A 19,671-nucleotide genomic window follows, 5' to 3' on the forward strand; every position below is an offset into this window, starting at 1 on the left:
ACTGATCACTTGTGTGAAGTTTCATTAAATTGTGTCAAGGGGATGAGGAGAGATGGTGCGCACAAGATTGTGTCTATGTATATAGTATAGTAACAAAAAAAAAGTCCAATAACTCTGCAAATTTTTTTTCTGAAAGAACCTAACATGCCCCATGCACAACTAATGTTGTTACTGATCACTTGTGTGAAGTTTCATTAAATTGTGTCAAGGGGATGAGGAGAGATGGTGCGCACAAGATTGTGTCTATGTATATAGTATAGTAACAAAAAAACAAAGTCCCATAACTCTGCAATTTTTTTTTCTAAAAGAACCTAACATGCCCCATGCACAACTACTGTTGGTACTGATCACTTGTGTGAAGTTTCATTAAATTGTGTCAAGGGGATGAGGAGAGATGGTGCGCACAAGATTGTGTCTATGTATATAGTATAGTAACAAAAAAACAAAGTCCCATAACTCTGCAAATTTTTTTTCTAAAAGAACCTAACATGCCCTATGCACAACTACTGTTGGTACTGATCACTTGTGTGAAGTTTCATTAAATTCTGTCAAGGGAATTAGGAGAGATGGTGCGGACAAGATTGCGTCTACGGACAGACAGACAGACAACCTGAAACCAGTATACCCCCCCCCCCCCCCTTACAACTTTGTTGTCGGGGGATACAAAAATAGCTTCAGCATCGCTGCTTGTGTGACGTAAAGGTACAAGTCTGTCGATTTAAGAAAAGGCGAAAGGGCAATTTGATCTGCAAACAGTAGTATAGTATGATCAACAGTATCGAAAAATTTCTGTAAATCAATCAGTACCATCCCAGTAAATAAATCTCTGGAATTATTCATTCTAATGTAATCTAAAAGATGAATAAGACAAGTGTCGGTAGAGTGTGATCACCTAAAACCCGACTGATGTTCGTACTATAAATTATTTCTAACTAAATACATTTCTAACTGCGTATATACAGCTCTTTCTAAAATCTTAGAAATAATACTTAAAACGCTAACAGGTCTGTAGTTATATACATCAAGAGTACTATTCTTCTGTACAAAGGTTTGACCCTGGAAAATTTCATTTCATCAGGAACAGTAATTTCAACAATTGACATAATTATAATAAAAGTAACAGGTACCTTTAAAAAATCAAACATCTAGCAGGTATTCCGTCAAGACCTGTACTTTTACATACATTTAAATTCAAAAGTCCTTTATATATAAAATTCTCAGAAACAGTTTTCAAGTAAAAAGTCTCCCTATTCGTGCAAGAATGTGAGTAGAAATTTTTAACAATACTAGAATCTAGAGTATATATGTTCTTTTCCAAGTGGAAGTTTAGCTACCAATTTCGAAGCTATAGTGCATTTTATTTTACCTGGCGAGGCTAAGTTAATCTCTGGCTTATGCAAATAATGGCAATCTCAAAAAACGACCAAAAAAGGTAGAGCTACAGTGGTTACAGTGTTAGGTAGTTGGCCAGTGAATAAGAAATCAGGTTGCCGAATATACTACATATTCTGCACAATAATGCAGTGGATCGTCGCAAAACCCCGCTCCGCCAGGTCGATTAAAATGCTTTTTACCGTTGTGAAAAATTCATTAAAATGGTTAGCCACAGATGTCGAGTCATGACAATTTTCATCATTAATACTACGTTCAATGTTTGGACATGATTCTGCTTATTTTTGTAACCAAGAGATTTTAAATTTTGCAAGTACTTCTTTGGACAGAATTTGTTCTCTTCAACTTTAATATTAGAGAAATGGTCAGACTACTTTTCTGATTTGCCTTTGTAAATTGTTTCTAGTTTACAGAACATGTTATAACCTTCTTTACGGCCATTCTTTTTACATTTGTATATGTAGAGGTCTCTTTGCTTAATTTGGTCAATAATATCTGAGGTCATTCTGGTTCAGTAGATTGCTTAAGTTTATTTTTTTCAATGGGAGCAACAGAATTTAATACTTTCAAGAAAATGTCTTTAAAAGCCAGCCAGGCCGAGTTTACATCTTTTGCTAAACACAAGCATCCCAATTTTCACTAGTCAATTTATAGACAAAATCTTCTTTATTGCAATTTTTAATGATCTCAGGTTAACAATATTATTTTGTTTCTTTGTGAGTATCTTAACTGAATTTTGAGTACAAAAAGTACTAGTTTATGTACTCTGACTTATATTTCCAAACTTGTAATATCGTATCTCACCGCTCTCAAAACACATGTGAGAAAGTACTGTGATAAAGTGTATATCTGTCACGGCAGTACTTGAAGCTAATAAGTGAAACGTCCAATGTCTTACAAAACGAATATTAAAATCTATTTTCAATTTACCGCCGATCATTTTCCTTTTCGCCAAGGTAGCTAATGTCCAAATACCAGACTTATCAACACGTAACGGTAGAAAGGTTACTAAACCATGCTTGCACTTGGTGCAGCCATATGTAGGTTAAATTCTGTTTAAACGCGATTGCAGATGTATGTTTTTGACATTCTGGTAGAAAATAGTGAGAGATAATGTTTATTTGGTAAAGTAAAACTTTATTTCAGTATGAATAGTAATACCAGGTCACAGCAGTTTAATGTTGATGTGATTTTGCAAAAAGCAAATGTTTCTTAGAAGAAACCGTACATGACACATAATATGTCTTCATTTTAAGTCAGAGTAAGGATAATTCTTCGAAATGAGAAAACGGTTTGTTCACTGAAATGAGCTTAACTTTGTGTTGCCGTTTTGTGAACATAGTTCATTTTTTATGTAACTATTTAGCGCTAGTAAGCTCTTGATACTTTATCGATACAAATAAATTTGAGGGAAAAATTGTTTAAAAATAACTACAACAATTTATACATTTGTTTTTTCCCTATATAACATGCAATTTTACTTTTTACATAATATATGCTGGCTTCGAGTAATCCTTAAAACCGTACTTTATTAAATACATGCAACGTAACTTCGAGTTAAAATTAGCGTTTTGACATTTTTAACCAAGCGAATAAACGTTTTACGTCTTAGAAATTTGCGTTAATATTACCATTTGTTGTTCTTTGTAAATTCATTATTGCGTGATAAAATAAATTTGATATTCGTTTAAATTGAAACATTTTGTCAGATGAGAAACATAACAATGTAATTACTAGAAATTTTATTTCCATTACAACTTTTTGGTTTTATTTCTTTTTCAATTTTACGAAATTGCTCATAAATTACAAGATCACACGTTTTCTTAATATGTACATAATTACAAACTTTCAAAGCGGCTTTCGCAAACAACGCAGTACAACTGATCACCTTGTTCAACTGGAAAATTTTATTCGTGATGCATTTATTTAAAAAGAGCATCTAGTGTCTGTCTTTTCCGCTTTAGAAAAAGTTTATGACACTACATGGAAATATGGTATTATGAATGATCTTAACGACATAGGTTTAAAAGGTCGTCTGCCAACATTTATATCACAATTTTTATCTGATCGAAGTTTTAAAGGACGTGTAGTACGTGTTGGTGATACCCTTACTGACTCTTTTGAGCAAGAACAGGGAGTTCCACAAGGTTCTATTTTATCTGACACACTTTTTAGCATCAAAAATAATAATATTGTGAAATGTTTGTTACCAGGGACAGACTGTTCATTATATCTTGACGATTTTTTTATATGTTATCGTTCAAAAGATATGCGTTCGATTGAACGCCAATTACAACAGTGTTTGAATAAAGTTCAAACTTGGGCCATTGAAAATGGGTTTAAATTTTCCCAATCGAAAACTCAATGTGTCCACTTTGCCAATTACGGAAACATCACTGTGACCCTGAGCTTTTTCTAAATGGTACAAAAATACCCGTTGTTGGTGAAGCAAAATTTCTTGGTGTTATCTTTGATAAAAAGCTTTCGTTTGTGCCGCATATAAAACTCTTGAAAGCCAAATGTCTGAAGTCATTGAATCTTTTAAAGGTAATTTCAAATACTGATTGGAGACCCGATCGCACGGTTATTACTACTGTGTACTCGTCCAATAGAATTCAGTATTGTACTCAACACTGTTGGATAACCTCATATTATTCATCTAAATTCTGTCGCCGTAGCACACATATATACAGACGTAATGAATAAATGCTGTAAAATAAAGTTTTTGAGATGTAGAGTTTTCCATTGTAAGTAGCAGTAACTATAATATAAAGCCGGGGTGATTCTACGATTCTAAGCAATAATAGTATTTATCACAGAACTATTGTAAAAGTTTAAACGTAGTAATCTCCTGTAGCTAAAAAAGATACTTCCCTGTTCTTTTATAAAATATTCATAAGATTCTTCGAAAGCTTAAAATGCAAGGAAGCAATGATTATGTTCATAAGATGTAAAGAAACATGCATAACATCAATCAAACAAAATGCCCAGCTTAAGGAGGTAGGTTACCCTTATATCTGTATGTGCGCATGTCCAACCGGAAGCTAACGTGACGATTTACGACGACGTTTACGACAAACTAAATGTGTTTGTATATTCATTCTTCTAAAAACAAATCATAGACCTGTCTTCGATCTGACGCTTTATGGTTTAATAATGCAGAAATAATGAATAAATTGCCGCAGAAACACTTCAAAACAATGTTGCCTTAAAATGACGTCATTGACGTCATGACGTTACGTGTCAGTTACCGCGCAAAATAAATAGCTTTTATCTTGAAAGTACGTAATTCTGTGCATTTTCTTTATTCAAACTATTTTCAAATAACCATTATTTGCTGAAATATTTTTTAGGAGTCTTTTTCTCTGAATAATAATATTTTGCTTCTTTTATGTAGTTATATTGAAATGTTATGCGGAATGTAAGAAAATGGATGATGGTAACCAATGTTATTTGGAATATAGTTGGGTGAGAGGTTACTTGTTACGGCCATTTTCAAATAAAAAATCTAGCAGTTTCATTTGTAATACCTATTTTTCAGGTTCCGTTGATATTTGTTACTTATATACTAAAACTAAGATCTAAAATTGTTCAAATTTCAGTAAAAAATTGTGGTTTCTTATAATGAATTGATGTTACCATGGAAACGAAGCCCGTGACCTATGTATCTAAATGTAAAATTCAAAAGCGTTGACACTAGTCTATTTAAGAAACACAGCTTCGGCTTTTTATTTTCATTTCAACAATATCCACGAGAATAATAGTAGCATGCTGAACGATTTTTCCATGAAAAATGCCAGACGAGGGGCACTGCTGTAAGTATTCTAAGCTTAGAAATTTGTTTGAATAAATGCAGATAACACGAAAATATAACTTACGTTAGAAATAATATGTTTTAAAGCTACATCAACTAGAAAGATAATCTTATTCAATATTATTTTATAAGAAATTACGTCAAAAAGCAAGATATAAGCCATTTTAAACGTCTCTGTTGCCATGGTTACTTTAAACTTTAAGAAAAATAGGGTACCATGTATAGTGCTTGGTATGTTGCTAATAATATTACCCAAATATTCCATGTTGGTCATTAACAGAATGGCACTGAAGCGGTCGAAAACCCCTATTTTTATACATAATTGTTTAAAAATGAGAGAAAATGCGTTACCATAGAAACACGAGCCCCGCGACATATACATTTAAAGCTTATATTAGAAAGCTAACGTGCACACTAGTAAAATTATAGATAATGCGGACTTCTATGAATATCAATGAAACTAAAATACACTGAAAAGTGCTAAATATCCGTATTTTCCTTCTTCTTTCAATAAGAAATACCTTTGGAGGGTCATGTTCTTCAAACCTGGGTAAAAATTGAACTTGAAGGGACAGAGACAAACGAAACTGAGATTTTAGCAGTTAAAACTTCATATTACACGAAATACAAAAAGATGCTGCGGTTCAACTAATTTGAATTTACCCTTGTAACAAGGTAACCTACCTCCTTAAGAACTCTATTGTGCAGATAAATTTAATGAACTCCAGGATCCTAAAAAAACAGGATATACATTATAGAGTACAGGCCCAACACGATACTTGCAGATTGCTGTATGGCATAAAGCCACGAAAAGTAATAACAGACTCAGATAAATTAAGTGTATTCCATGATCATCCCGAAGGAGCACACAACATTACAGAAGTGACTTCACTAATAAAAATAAATAATGCTAAGACTACATAACTTGAATCGATATTTTTATTTAACATAGCGTAAACAATATCGTTATAGAATCTGTAAATTTGCTTTCTATATACATCTAAGATGTGAAACCAAAATTTGTAGTCCTGTTTGGCGCCATATAACCTATACTGTGTTGGTGCGCCGTAAAACCCAAATAAATAAATAAACATCTGGAGGGACATGTCCGTTTAATAACTTTGCATTAATTGATATGTGAAAAAGAAAAAGATGCATCTTTTAAAAATATCCTAAAATGTCTGGAGAGACGTTTTTAGCTCTCGCTATACACATACTTTTTGTCTCGTGTGAGATTATGAGGTAATTCCGCTCTGGTACTATCATCAAAACTTCTGACAAATATAAGTTCCACTGGTAATATTTCAGACAGAAAATCTAAATAATGCGTCTCCAGTCCATTAAATATCAGTGAGTGAGTGAGTTGGGTTTTACGGCGAATCCACACAAAATGGTCATATATCCATTAAATATCAGATTTACGGTTCAACAGAAGTAGATATGTTTAAGTATAGTCCAGTTTACAGTGTAAATGTAACAAATATATTTTCAGCAGACATTTATCATCATTACCGGCAGTCTCTGGCTCGTGGCTGGGGTTGTTGATGGTTGACCGGATGATGTATCTAATTTTAATTCAATTGCATATATTACACAAGATTTAGCTTACCAAAAGGTTCCTTCTAGCGCATATTAAATATTCTTTTTAAGGGATGTTTAATAAAATAATTGTGAACTATGTGTTTTGCTAGTTTATGTGCATTCTTATCTATTCATTATAAGAATACTTAAAGTTATTTCACACAAACATTTATTTAACTTAAAAAATAAACAAACAAAAAAAACAACTTTTGATGAGCGATCCTACCGTACAATAATAAATACCACATCTCTGTCAAAATTTCGGGAATCAATGTCGACAGCTGTGCAACTGGCACAGATCAGAATTTAGTCATATGTTTCCCTGTTTTAATTAGCTATTTAGTGGAAGAAAAGATCTGCCATATGCTAGTAATTTCATTGCATGAATGGATACAGCTCCAGAACCACTAAACCAGCAGAAAAGGGGCTTTTATATAAGTCGGCACGTAGAAACTGACGGATTTGAAAAAAGTGCGTACAAAAAGTTCACAACTTAAAAATTAGAAAACAATTAATCAAAAGGCATGAAATTACAAAGTTCGAAATATTTATAGCTCAGTAAAGTGAAGAAATGCATTATACAGTTCTAGAGAAAAACAAGGGAAGTAATTGAAATGTTGTTATCCGTTGATGGTACGTATCGTGCAATAGCATTCACAGACAAGTAAAAAATCTCGAATAACTTTATTAGTACAGTATGTTTTGATGGTTATACTTAAAATGTCAAAATAATAAAGTTGGTATGAAATAAAATCGTAAAAAGAACCTCTGGAAGCAGCAAAGAATGCAACCGAGAAGAATAATAGTAGACAATATTTTTGGGCGGGAGTCTATTTTTAGATGATGAATATTCATTTAGTTAATCTCGATTCTACAATATGACATGTAAGATTTAGCAGTAAGATAGTTTAAACTAAATTATTGTTGTTTGTAGGTCTGTTTATTACGTAATTGTATTTCACTAAATATTGACTTAAAGATGCGTAAAAACACATTGGCAAAGAGGCTATTTCTAATGAATATGCAAAATGGCGGCGTCTTATGGAATTCGGATGCCTTTGATGATACCCTTGTATTCATTATCTGCTCAGTCAAGTGTGACATGTTCACCATAAGTGTTCCTTCTCATAAGAAGGAATAATAACTTCAGTCAGATTTTTCGGCTTCATTTTACAGTTACAGCAATTTTGTTTACTAGAGCTATACTTAGTTCCAGCGACAAGCTAAAACTATCTAATCATAACGGGCCGGTGCAATTTTTCGGATCACATCGACAGCACAAGTGACATGACAGCTGTTAGAATGTGTAGTGGAGGAAAACCCAAGGTGTACCATACTGTCATATCCTATGTAATAGCTTGGATCTAGAGAGAACAAAACCTTCCTTTAGGCAGAACGAGTATAATCCCTGCTGTACATGGTTTAAAGTTTTATGATGCAAGTAATTCGGAGCACGCCACCTAAACAATTTAACCACAGTCTTTTTAAGTTAATTCATTCCACTTGTGTGCGAAAACCATTTATAACAAACATTCGGTGCCTGAATTATTGCTTTAAACGAGAACCAAAATTTAGATAGAATGACGAATTCCTTTATTCAAAATAAAAACAAAATCACAACAACAGGGTTGCAAACTACGTACGGATTTAGATAAAGAGCATTGATGGTATGTTATATATTCTTATTCCGTGGAACGGGGTCGGAAAAACGAGGGGGTGTTTAAATATTCAGAAAGTGCTCTAATACTGTTAATAATTCCTGTCCAAAATTGTGCTAACATACAAAAAGTTCATATTGTTATATAGAGGATATTGCATGAATGTCTTTTCATATTGCGTTTGTTAAACGGGTTGAATGAGATAGTATAATGCAAGGCTCTGCCGAGTATTTTGTCAATTTTATTCAGCAGGTTTGATGGAGTCAATGTGGAAGGTCATGGCTGTAATATTCTTTTAATCACATGTCAGCTTTTGCTATCGAAACATCTACAATTCTACTTTCTTTTACTATATAATCAAGTAAATTTGACTAACGTTTCCTTTACTATAAATGACGTCGACGTCAAAGCTTTATTACACATTACACTTCCGCGACGTCAAACATGTGATTAAAAGGTGTTACATAATGATGCTAGTCTTTGTCTGTTTTCATTGTTAAACAATCATTATGTATCAATATATATATAAAAGAAAAACATCCAATGGGTTTCCTCTGTATTTCTGTCTACCTACCGGTTTCATATCATAATCATCAGGGCAGACATATAAAAAATGTGTAGTAGCTACGCAACGTCACATGTGTACACATGTGTACGCAACGTTATTTTATGACGTCATCAATATTTGTTTAGTTTTGGCTTAAATATATCAAAGAGTAACGTTCCTTAGACAACCTAGCTGAAACATTATTATTATGAAATTTATAAAAAGGAAAAATTAAATACTGTGGGTCCATTTTAGAGCATAGATCTAAATGTTCACTAACAGGCAATTGTCTTGTTGATGGGTCACTTATTTGCTGATCATGAACTGTTCTTCTGTTTCTTAATTTATCACCTGTTTGACCAATATAAAACTCTTTGCATCCATTGCAAATCAAAACATACAGAACATTTTGAACAGTACAATCCATGTTTTCTTTTACATGAAAAATTTTATTATTAAATTCTAAAGTAGAACCTTCTACAATGTGTTTACATAACCCACAACGTGGCTCATTACATTTTTTAACTGAAGGTGGGGTGACATTTTCATTAAATTCTGATTTAACAAGAATACGTTTAAGGTTGGGTAATTGTCTTTTGCACTTAATTAATTTGGTATTATCTATTATTGTCTTCATGGTGGAATCAGAATTTAAAATTTCCATGTTATTTTTTATAATTCCAAATAATTCTCTATTTTTAGGATTAAATGTAGAAATATATGGCGTGATTTTTTCTTCTTTATTTTCCTTTACTGATAATAAAGTACTTTTAGGTATTTGCATAGCTTTTATGATTCTAAAATTTTTGATTTTATAACTTGTACTGGGTATTTATTTTTAATAATAAAAATAAGGCATATATATATATATATATATATATATATATATATATATATATATATATATCAACTACCCATTACTGTCGCCTTATATGTATATGTATGTGTTTGCCACATGGGTCGATGACCTACTGGTGTTTATAAAATAAAATCTTAAAAAATCTTATAAAAGAAAATTAACCAACGCAACTCGTGATTACTAGTGTTTCAATGTTTCTTGCCATTAATTGCATTTTAAATAATATTCCAGTTGTATTGATGAAGACGGGTACTGAACTGTGATTCAGCGATTCATATCAAGGCTCTTAAAACGTGAATAAAAAGAACGTTATTGTTTTCTAGCGCTTGAACCAAGAAACTCTCTATGCCATTTTTAGCTCATCTGATTTTTTGAGAAAAAAAATGATGTGTTATTGTCATCACTTGATCGGCATCGGCGTCGGCGTTGCCTGGTTAAGTTTTATGTTTAGGTCAGCTTTTCTCCTAAACTATCAAAGCTATTGCTTTCAAACTTGCAACACTTGTTAACTATCATTAGCCGACTCTGTACAGCTAGAAAGATAACTCCATCCTGCTTTTTGCAAGAATTATGGCCCCTTTTAGACTTAGAAAATATCAGATTTCTTGGTTAAGTTTTGTTCAAGTCAATTTTTCTCCTAAACTATTAAAGCTATTGCTTTGAAACTTGCAACACTTATTCACCATCAAAAGCCGACTCTGTACAGCAAGAAACATAACTCCATCCTGCTTTTTGCAAGAATTATGTTCCATTTTTGACTTAGAAAATCAGATTTCTTGGTTAAGATTTGTGTTTAGGTCAGCTTTTCTCCTAAACTATCAAAGATATTGCTTTCAAGCTTGCGACACTTGTTCATCATCAAAAACTGACTCTGTACAGCAAGAAAGATAACTCCATCCTGCTTTTTGCAAGAATTATGGTCCCTTTTGGACTTAGAAAATATCAGATTTCTTGGTTAAAAAATAAAGACAAATATCAAACAGGGAATGCCACGCACCAAAAAACGCAGCCTCCTCAAAACGAAACCCACAGCACGCAGACGCGTGCACCCCCCCCCCCCCCCCCACACACACACACATACACACACACACACACACACACAGCCAAAACATTAGGACAAAACGAACAAACAAAGGAACACACACACACACAAAGCCAACACATCAGGACAAAACGAACAAACAAAGGAACAGTGGGGCACCGCCTTGGAACGGTCAGTGGCAAAAACACCACTGGGGAGCTTAAACCGGTTTATGGTGCGCACCCAACCTCACTCTTACCCCCACCATGTTCCAAAGACACAGGACAGTGTAAATAAAAGTAATCCCCTCCAGGTGAATCTCTTACACACGTAATGGAAACTAAAAGGCATGGCATGTAAAACACAAAAATGCTCATGTATAAATGTATAAAAAGCAAAACTTAAGAACCAAAAACGTATGTACTCAATGCCTTTTCAGAAGACAGAGGAACAAGAGAAACACCCTTAAGAGCCCGACGAAACAGGCCAGAAGACAAATATCAAAACAGTTCAGTCCTGGTAGGATTTATAAACTGCTTATCATAGAGTCCTCCCCCTCTTCCGTCAGACACAATCAAAGAGGGAAGCGTAGTGTCCAACTGTAAACGGGTTGAACACTAAACATGCGGTATGTCTCAAAACAGTTGGGTCGTAACCTCTTTTAATAAAACGTTTTATAATTTTACCAAATACATTTGGAAAATTACCATGACCCAATATCTTACGAAGTTTGTAAACCACATCCCCATAAAAAACGGGTTTAGAAATACCATCTCGCAGAAGTGTCTTTAAATTACTATTGAATTTTAAAACTAAATCAGAATTACGATAGTAAAATTTAGCAAAATATTTACGCTATTTGTAATAACGGTAGCCTTGCTGAAAAAGTTTACTTGTAATATATTGATTACGTTCATTGAAATGCTTGACATGACTACACGCTCTGGCAAACCGAATTAATTGAGAAATATATACCCCATAAGATGTAGCCTGAGGTACACCCCCATCCAAATACTTTTGCGTTTAGGTTAACTTTTCTCCTTTATGGTCAAAGCTATTGCTTTAAAACTTGGAGCATTTAGTCGCCATTAAAAGCTGACGTTGCACAGCAAATATTCACCCAGTCAAAGAAAACGTAATTTGAAAACTAAATAAGTGGCAGATAATGCCTTAGCGAATGCAGGAAAATAGGAAAGGAGGCAAAAAGTGGGCCGGGTGACGTCACATGACGTATCCATGGGAGAAGCATTCACTTATTATTTGTACAAAAAGTTTTTAAAACACAATTTCGACATACCTGTATATGTTAGAGATTCATCAGTTATCGACGATCGGTGGAGAAATGGGAGACTTTTCCGGGTTGTAGAGATAGACCCTAATCTTTTCAATGATAGTAATACATTAAATAAAGTCTAGAAATTGATTTCCAAGTCCTTGAAATAACCAAAAATGATTTCACAAATGTGAAGTTTATGATAGTTTTGTTAATATCAGTAACAGAAGTTTTAATTTTTAATTTAAAGTTGTGATCCACAAAGAATGACAACTCTTGCCTTGGGCAAGTACGTATAAGCAGAGATATCTATTAGTTTACTCCCCTTGCAATTACACAATTGAGTGGAAAATGAAAACTGTTTTAGACACAATATCATACTTTTTTGCACAACAAAAACATTTAGGATTTATTTATTAGTGTTTGATTTACCCCTCAAAACATGGTTCCTATGATTCTGTCAACTTACATATGGTAAAAAATTAACTTTTAACAAGCCAATAATAAAATGAAGTACCAGCGAGTAATTAATAGAGCAGATAATACAGTTTTACTTGTATCAAAATGTCACAATAGTAGCACTTTAGTAATACAGAACACCTGGTAGGATTAGTAAAGGTGCAATTATATTGATCTCTATTTCCTATGCCTACGGGTTGAAAACCTCTCGTATACTGGTTCCTAATTTCAGCGTTCGTGACGTCCATTTCCATATGATTGAAACATTAGATAAACGATAAGTTATATTGCATTAAATATCACTTTCCTTCTCAAAGTCAGAAGTTATTATTTACGGGCGCGCTAACACACACCGTACATACACACACGAACGCGCGCACGCACACATGCATTGCTGTTCCTTTCAAGAAGGCTACATTCTGGGAACATTGCTTTTCATTTAAGATTTTCTTTCTCCTTGTTATGATAGGAATTTAATACGTTTGGTGTGTTATACGAAGAAATAATTGAACCTCCTATCCTAGAAATAATTTAACTACATGTAGTATCGAGGGCATTATAACTTTTCTTTCATTTTCTTGTTACTAATTGTGTATGCCATTTCTGTAGTTATTCAGCATGATAACAGAAAGATATAGCCTTAAACGAAGGTATATCATTAATCGCCCACGCTTTGATCTTCTCACGCTCATTATTTCAGACCCAAAGGAAAACTTCAAATCCACGATTCAACAAGCTTTATGTCTTCCATATTTTGTATTTAATCGGAATATATGCTCCCAATTTTCCTAATTCAAAGCTGATGATATTGCCATAATGTTTTCATAATGTACGGATACAAAAATACATAAACCTTAATTATAACTCCGTCTTAAATACGATTATCTCAACCTCTAAACAAAACACAACGATAAATGAGATTACACTACCAAGACAGATATTACAGGAGAAAGACATGATTAGCTAACGCGATAAATGTAGCCGGACACATTTCTTTCAAATTACAGACAAATTGACGTATGATGTTCACCGCCGTTTGAATACATCTGCGGATGTCTCTAAATTGCTTTTTTGTAGTTTTAGCGTGTGTAAATGTTGAGTTCTGCTCAACCCGGTGCTAGAGGGCTTGGACGGTAGCATGCATTTCCACTACCGTCCATGAACAGGCTCAATCAAACCGAGCCTCCAACATTTTCGTTTTTGTCGTGTTGAGCGACCTGTGAAGTTTCCACTTTTCTCTAGTCTTTCCTACACTACACTACAACAACAACAAACAAAATAAATTGCATGACCAGACGGGATACGTTTATTTTGAAGAGCAAACGAGTAGCCGGAATACAAACACAATCAATGAAAATGCAAATCATCATACATGAAATACGTACTTTTTCTGTTTGCTAATTTGAAAAATATATATTTGGCCATGCTAAGGTAGTACCATACTCATGCGTAAAACGTCAATGATCACTATAGTTTTAATAAATTTTCAGACAGGACAAAAAGCCTCAAACTGCCCTAAGACGGAGCCAAAACTGAAAAATATAAAAATGCGCGATTCGACTCGCCCAGAAAAAACCAGAGATAAAAAATTTTGTAAAAAACTCTGGAAACCTGTGTCCGTTTGTCAATGTCGTATCGCTATAATGTTGGACCACATTTTTCATGAATATAATGACCTATGGTACTATTTCGAAAATCAAAATATCTAATGTGTATTACAAACCAATCAAAAAAAAAAAATTATAAACAAATGAACATGTGTCATACCAAAACGTCATCGCGTTTTTTGTTGTTGTTTTTTTTTTTTTTTTTTTTTATCGTTATATAATTCTGATTTTAAACAAAAAGAAAATCGAGATGTGAACAGCTCTGAAACGTCTGGTAGAATGACCAATACACGATATAACTTAAACATTCAATAATTTACTACACGCACGAAAAACCCGTGAACAGTTTAACTTACTTATCACTGTAGTGTATTCGAACCGTAAAGACAAACGTTTTACGCTATTCTAAACGAAACGCGTAAAACTAGGTCTTTCTTACACTACAACAACAACAAACAAAATAAACGGGATACGTAGAAACATTAACAAAAGAACGGGCTGGAGTTGCAGAAAATCACAAAGATTGCAAAACAAACTAATGGAGATCGCGCTCCAGCGACAGAAATTTTTACAAACCTAACTGCTTTGTGACGTCTAACCGGCAGTCTAACGAATCGGCCACATAGCCATCTTTGCTTCTGTCACCCTTCCATCTGCCATGACGCTTCCAGCATCTATCTCCGACGCCAGCGTTAGCAGCAGCTGTAGCGCCGCCCGATCTGAAAGAATGCAATCCAAAGTCAACATTACCTGCGATTTCATGTAATCTCGAAACTAACGTTTCCCTAGCTCTCGTATAACTAAGCGGCTTATCTTTATAAATCAGTTTTGAAATGCCGCGCGATCTAAAACAAGGTTTAAACAGAAAATGAGAATGAATGAGTTGGGTTTTACGGCGAATCGACACAAAAAGGTCATATATCGCCGAGAAAAAGTTAAATGAATTACGTTAATTGTAAAGCATCTATAAAAATATTAAAGTAAAAAGGTATATACATATATAGCGTAAAAAGACAATTGCAAACATAAAAATGTAAAACATGTAAATAAAAATCAAATAAAGTTCAGGTTTTATGATATATGCCCATTTGTTTCAAAAATTGCAAAATTTTGTCGGCAGGAACTTGTTCAAACAACTCTTTTAATGATTCTATATTATAGTATGAATTGCGCTGTGGATCGAAGTCAACACAGTTGATTAAAATATGTTTAAATTGAAAGCGGTGTTTGACATGGTACACATTCAGGTTGATCTTCATTGTTCAAAAGATACGAATGAGTTAACCGAGTATGACCTATTCGACAACGAGAAAGAACAACTTCCTCCCTGCGAACAGATCTATTTCCCTGGTGCCATTCACCTAAAGTAGGTTTAATTTCACGAAGTTTATTGAACGAAGCATTGTTCCATGAAGACTGCCATTTAGTTAAAATGTATTTGTTGATATTTGACCTAAAATAAGTATATGGTAATTTCAATTTAGATTGATTTATTTTATATAATGAAAGTGATTTCTTTGCTGCGGTATCAGCATCCTCATTTCCATGAATACCAACATGACTAGGAATCCAACAGAATATGATGGACTTCTTAAAAGATAGTTCATGAATCTTGAGAAGAATATTTTGAATGAGAGAATTTTCTGTATGACGGTTGTGTATTGATTGTAATACAGAAAGTGAGTCGGAAAAGATGATAAACTTTTCTTCATTATATTCTGAAATAAAATTAAGGGCCAAATCAATAGCTTTTGCCTCGGCTGAAAAAATTGTAGCGTTATTTGGCAAACGTAATTTTGATTGATGCAGATGGCTAACGGCGGCACATCCAACCTTTGAATCATCTTTAGAACCATCTGCATAAATTGGAAAATGATCTTTGTAAGTCGACTTGATTTCATTATATTTGGACTTGAATATTTCAGGGTTTGTATCAGACTTTTTCAAGGCGGTTTTCATATCAAAAAGAACTGTTGGAGAACTATGAGTCCATGGTGGTGTATTCAGAACTAAGTTTTCTTTTATATCATCAAATTCAAAATCAGTTTCCTTCATAGAATTGCTGATGCGAAATCCAAAAGGTTTTATTTGTTTTGGTTTTCTATCATACGAATCCTGGTACCTGGGTTTAAATATGATTTTATGAGCAGGATTGGACTTGTTGGCAGCTACCCTCAGAGCATATTGTAATGACAGTTTTTCACGTCTCGTGTAAATGGAGGGTTCGTTTGCTTCAACATACAAGCTTTCAACAGGCGATGTTCTAAATGCGCCAAGAGCAATACGAAGACCTTGATTATGGATAGTATCCAACATTTGTAAATACGATTTCCTGGCTGAACCATAAACAACACAACCGTAATCCAGCTTGGATCTAATCAAAACTCTATAAAGTCTTAACAAAACCTTGCGATCTGCTCCCCAATCAGTATTTGAAATTACCTTTAAAAGATTCAACGATTTCAAACATTTGGCTTTCAGGTGTTTTATGTGTGGTATAAAAGAAAGTTTTTTATCAAAAATAACACCAAGAAATTTTGCTTCGTCCAACAACGGGTATTTTTGTACCATTTAGAAAAAGCTCAGGATCACAATGATGTTTCCGTAATTGACAAAAGTGGACACACTGAGTTTTTGATTGAGAAAATTTAAAACCATTTTCCATGGCCCAAGTTTGAAGTTTATTCAAACACTGCTGTAATTGGCGTTCAATCGTACGCATATTTTTTTAACGATAACATATCAAAAAATCATCAACATATAATGAACAATCTGTCCCTGGTAACAAACATTTCACTATATTGTTAATTTTGATGCTAAAAAGTGTAACAGATAAAATAGAACCTTGTGGAACTCCCTATTCTTGCTCAAATGAGTCAGACAGGGTTGAACCAACACGTACTTTAAAATTGCGATCAGATAAAAAATGTGATATAAATGTTGGAAGACGACCTTTTAAACCTAAGTCTTTAAGATCATTCATAATACCATACTTCCAGGTAGTGTCATAAGCTTTTTCCAAATCGAAAAAGATAGACACTAGATGCTCTTTTTTAACAAATGCATCACGAATAAAATTTTCCAGTCGAACAAGATGATCGGTTGTGCTGCGCTGCTTGCGAAAACCGCTTTGAAAGTTAGTAATTAGGCCTTGAGATTCAAGATACCAAACTAGTCTAGAATTGATCATACGTTCTAAAGTTTTACATAAACAACTAGTAAAGGCAACCGGTCTATAATTACTGGGGTTAGTGCCATTTTTCCGGGTTTTGGTATAGGAATAACTATAGCTTCTCTCCAGAAATCTGGAAAAATGCCAGATTTCCATGTAATATTATAAATTTCAAGTAGGAGGTCTAATGATTCTTGTGGTAAATGTTTTAAAAGTTGATAATGAATTTGGTCTGGGCCAGCTGCAGTATCATGACATTTGTCTAAAGAGTCAAGCAATTCTGTAAGCGAAAAAGGTTTATTATAATCTTCATCATTATTTGAATCAAAATTTAAAGGTTTACTTTCTTTAGTTGATTGAATGTTTTGAAACCTTTTATCATAATTGTCTGATGAAGAGTTTTTTGAAAAAGTTTCACCAAGTGTATTGGCAATGTCCTCCTTGGTAGATGCAATAGACTGGTCTGCTTTTTTAAAATGGGAAACATTTGAAGTTTTTCCTTTTCCACTTATTTTACGAATCATTTCCCAGACTTTTTTAACCGATGACCTAGAATTAAGTTTGGAAACGTATGAATGCCATGATCTTTTCTTTGCTTGTTTAATAGATCTGCGAGCTTTTGCTCTCGGAATCTTAACTGCTTGAAGATTGTCTTTTGTCGGCCGTATATTAAATTTTTTAATGGCCGCTCTACGTTTTCGAACAGCGGTCTTACAATCATCATTATACCAAGGCTTATTTTTATGTTTACCATTTCTTGAAGTTTTAGGAATGGACCTGTCAGCAATATCGGACAGAAGAACCGAAAACCGATCAATAGGATCATAAAAATTAGTAAAATTCTCCGAAGTCAAATCGTTTTTACATAGCGTTTCAAATTGCTTCCAGTCAGCTTTATTAAATTTGAAATATGAAGGGTGGTCTGATGGCAGATTAGAAGTATTTGAAATAATAATTGCAAAATGGTCACTACCATGCAAGTCATCCAGTACTTTCCATTCAAAATCAAGAAAGATGTTCGGTTGACAAATTGTCAAATCAAGCGAAGAAAAGTTACCTGTTGCAGGATGAAGATACGTTTTTGATTTATCATTTAATAAACAGAGGGCATTTCTTTCAATAAAAGTTTCAATAATTTGACCTCTAGTGTTGCTGTCAGAACAGCCCCGAAATTCATGATGACCATTAAAATCTCCCATAAGCAGAAAAGGTTGTGGTAATTGTTTTATAAGATCATCAAGATCTTCAAGATTTAGTTTTGAATTTGGGAGGTATGTAAATCGAACAGATAGTAACTGGTCGATGCAATGTAACGTTTATTGCAACTTACCGAATACTTGTATTTAGAACAATTTGTCTGTGCGGACATGCATTATTAATAATAATAGATGTACCACCAGAAGTCCTATCAGTGTTAGTATTAATGAAGTTATACACTGAATAATTTTTGAAAGCTATTTTGTCCGTTTCCTTTAAAAATGTTTCACTAAGACAAATAATTGAAGGTTTATATTTTGATAAGAGAAGGAGAATTTCATTATAATTTGCTTTAAGTCCACGGCAATTCCACTGGATACTTTTACTTTCCATTTACCACTGGATAATTTTACTTTCCATTTACAATGGTAAACTAAAACTGAACGACTGGAAATTTAAAGTATTAGTGTTGCATTGACTCAGAAGGTGGGAACCTTTTGATCTTCCTCTCCTTTGTTCTAGTTACACTGGACGGAGCAGATAATGGCGGATCGTCATCATCCTCCCCTGTCAACCGGTTCATATCAAGAGGGAACCGGTTATGGGTTTGTATGGGATCATTTGATCCCTTTCCAAACCCATCAGTTTTCAAGTCAATTTTTTGTCTGGGTGTTTGACTCACCCCACGTTGATTAGAATTTGATGTAACATTTTGTTTTGACGATTGCGAATTTGCGTAGTTGGGAACATTTTGTAAAGCTGGTGGCAGCCTTGGTTTAGCAGCTGCATTTTGAACTACTGGTGTCTGAACAGGTTTTGCTGCAACTTTTGGCTTTTCGTTTTGAGCATTTGGAACAGGCACAGAATCAGTTTGCGTAGACGCATCAATACATTGAGTTGATTTGTTTGAGTTAGATTTTGTTATGGAAGAATATGTCGATGTCAGTGATGGAGATACGAATTTAGCATTGGCAATTTGTCTAGCTTCAGGAAATCCAATGCCCTGTGTGAATTTGACATGGAGAACTTCCTTTTCGATCTTCCATGTCTTGCAGTCTCGAGACTTGGCTGAATGGGACTCGTCGCAATTC

This window comes from Mercenaria mercenaria, chromosome 7, assembly GCF_021730395.1.
Source record: "Mercenaria mercenaria strain notata chromosome 7, MADL_Memer_1, whole genome shotgun sequence".
Classification (NCBI taxonomy): domain Eukaryota; kingdom Metazoa; phylum Mollusca; class Bivalvia; order Venerida; family Veneridae; genus Mercenaria; species Mercenaria mercenaria.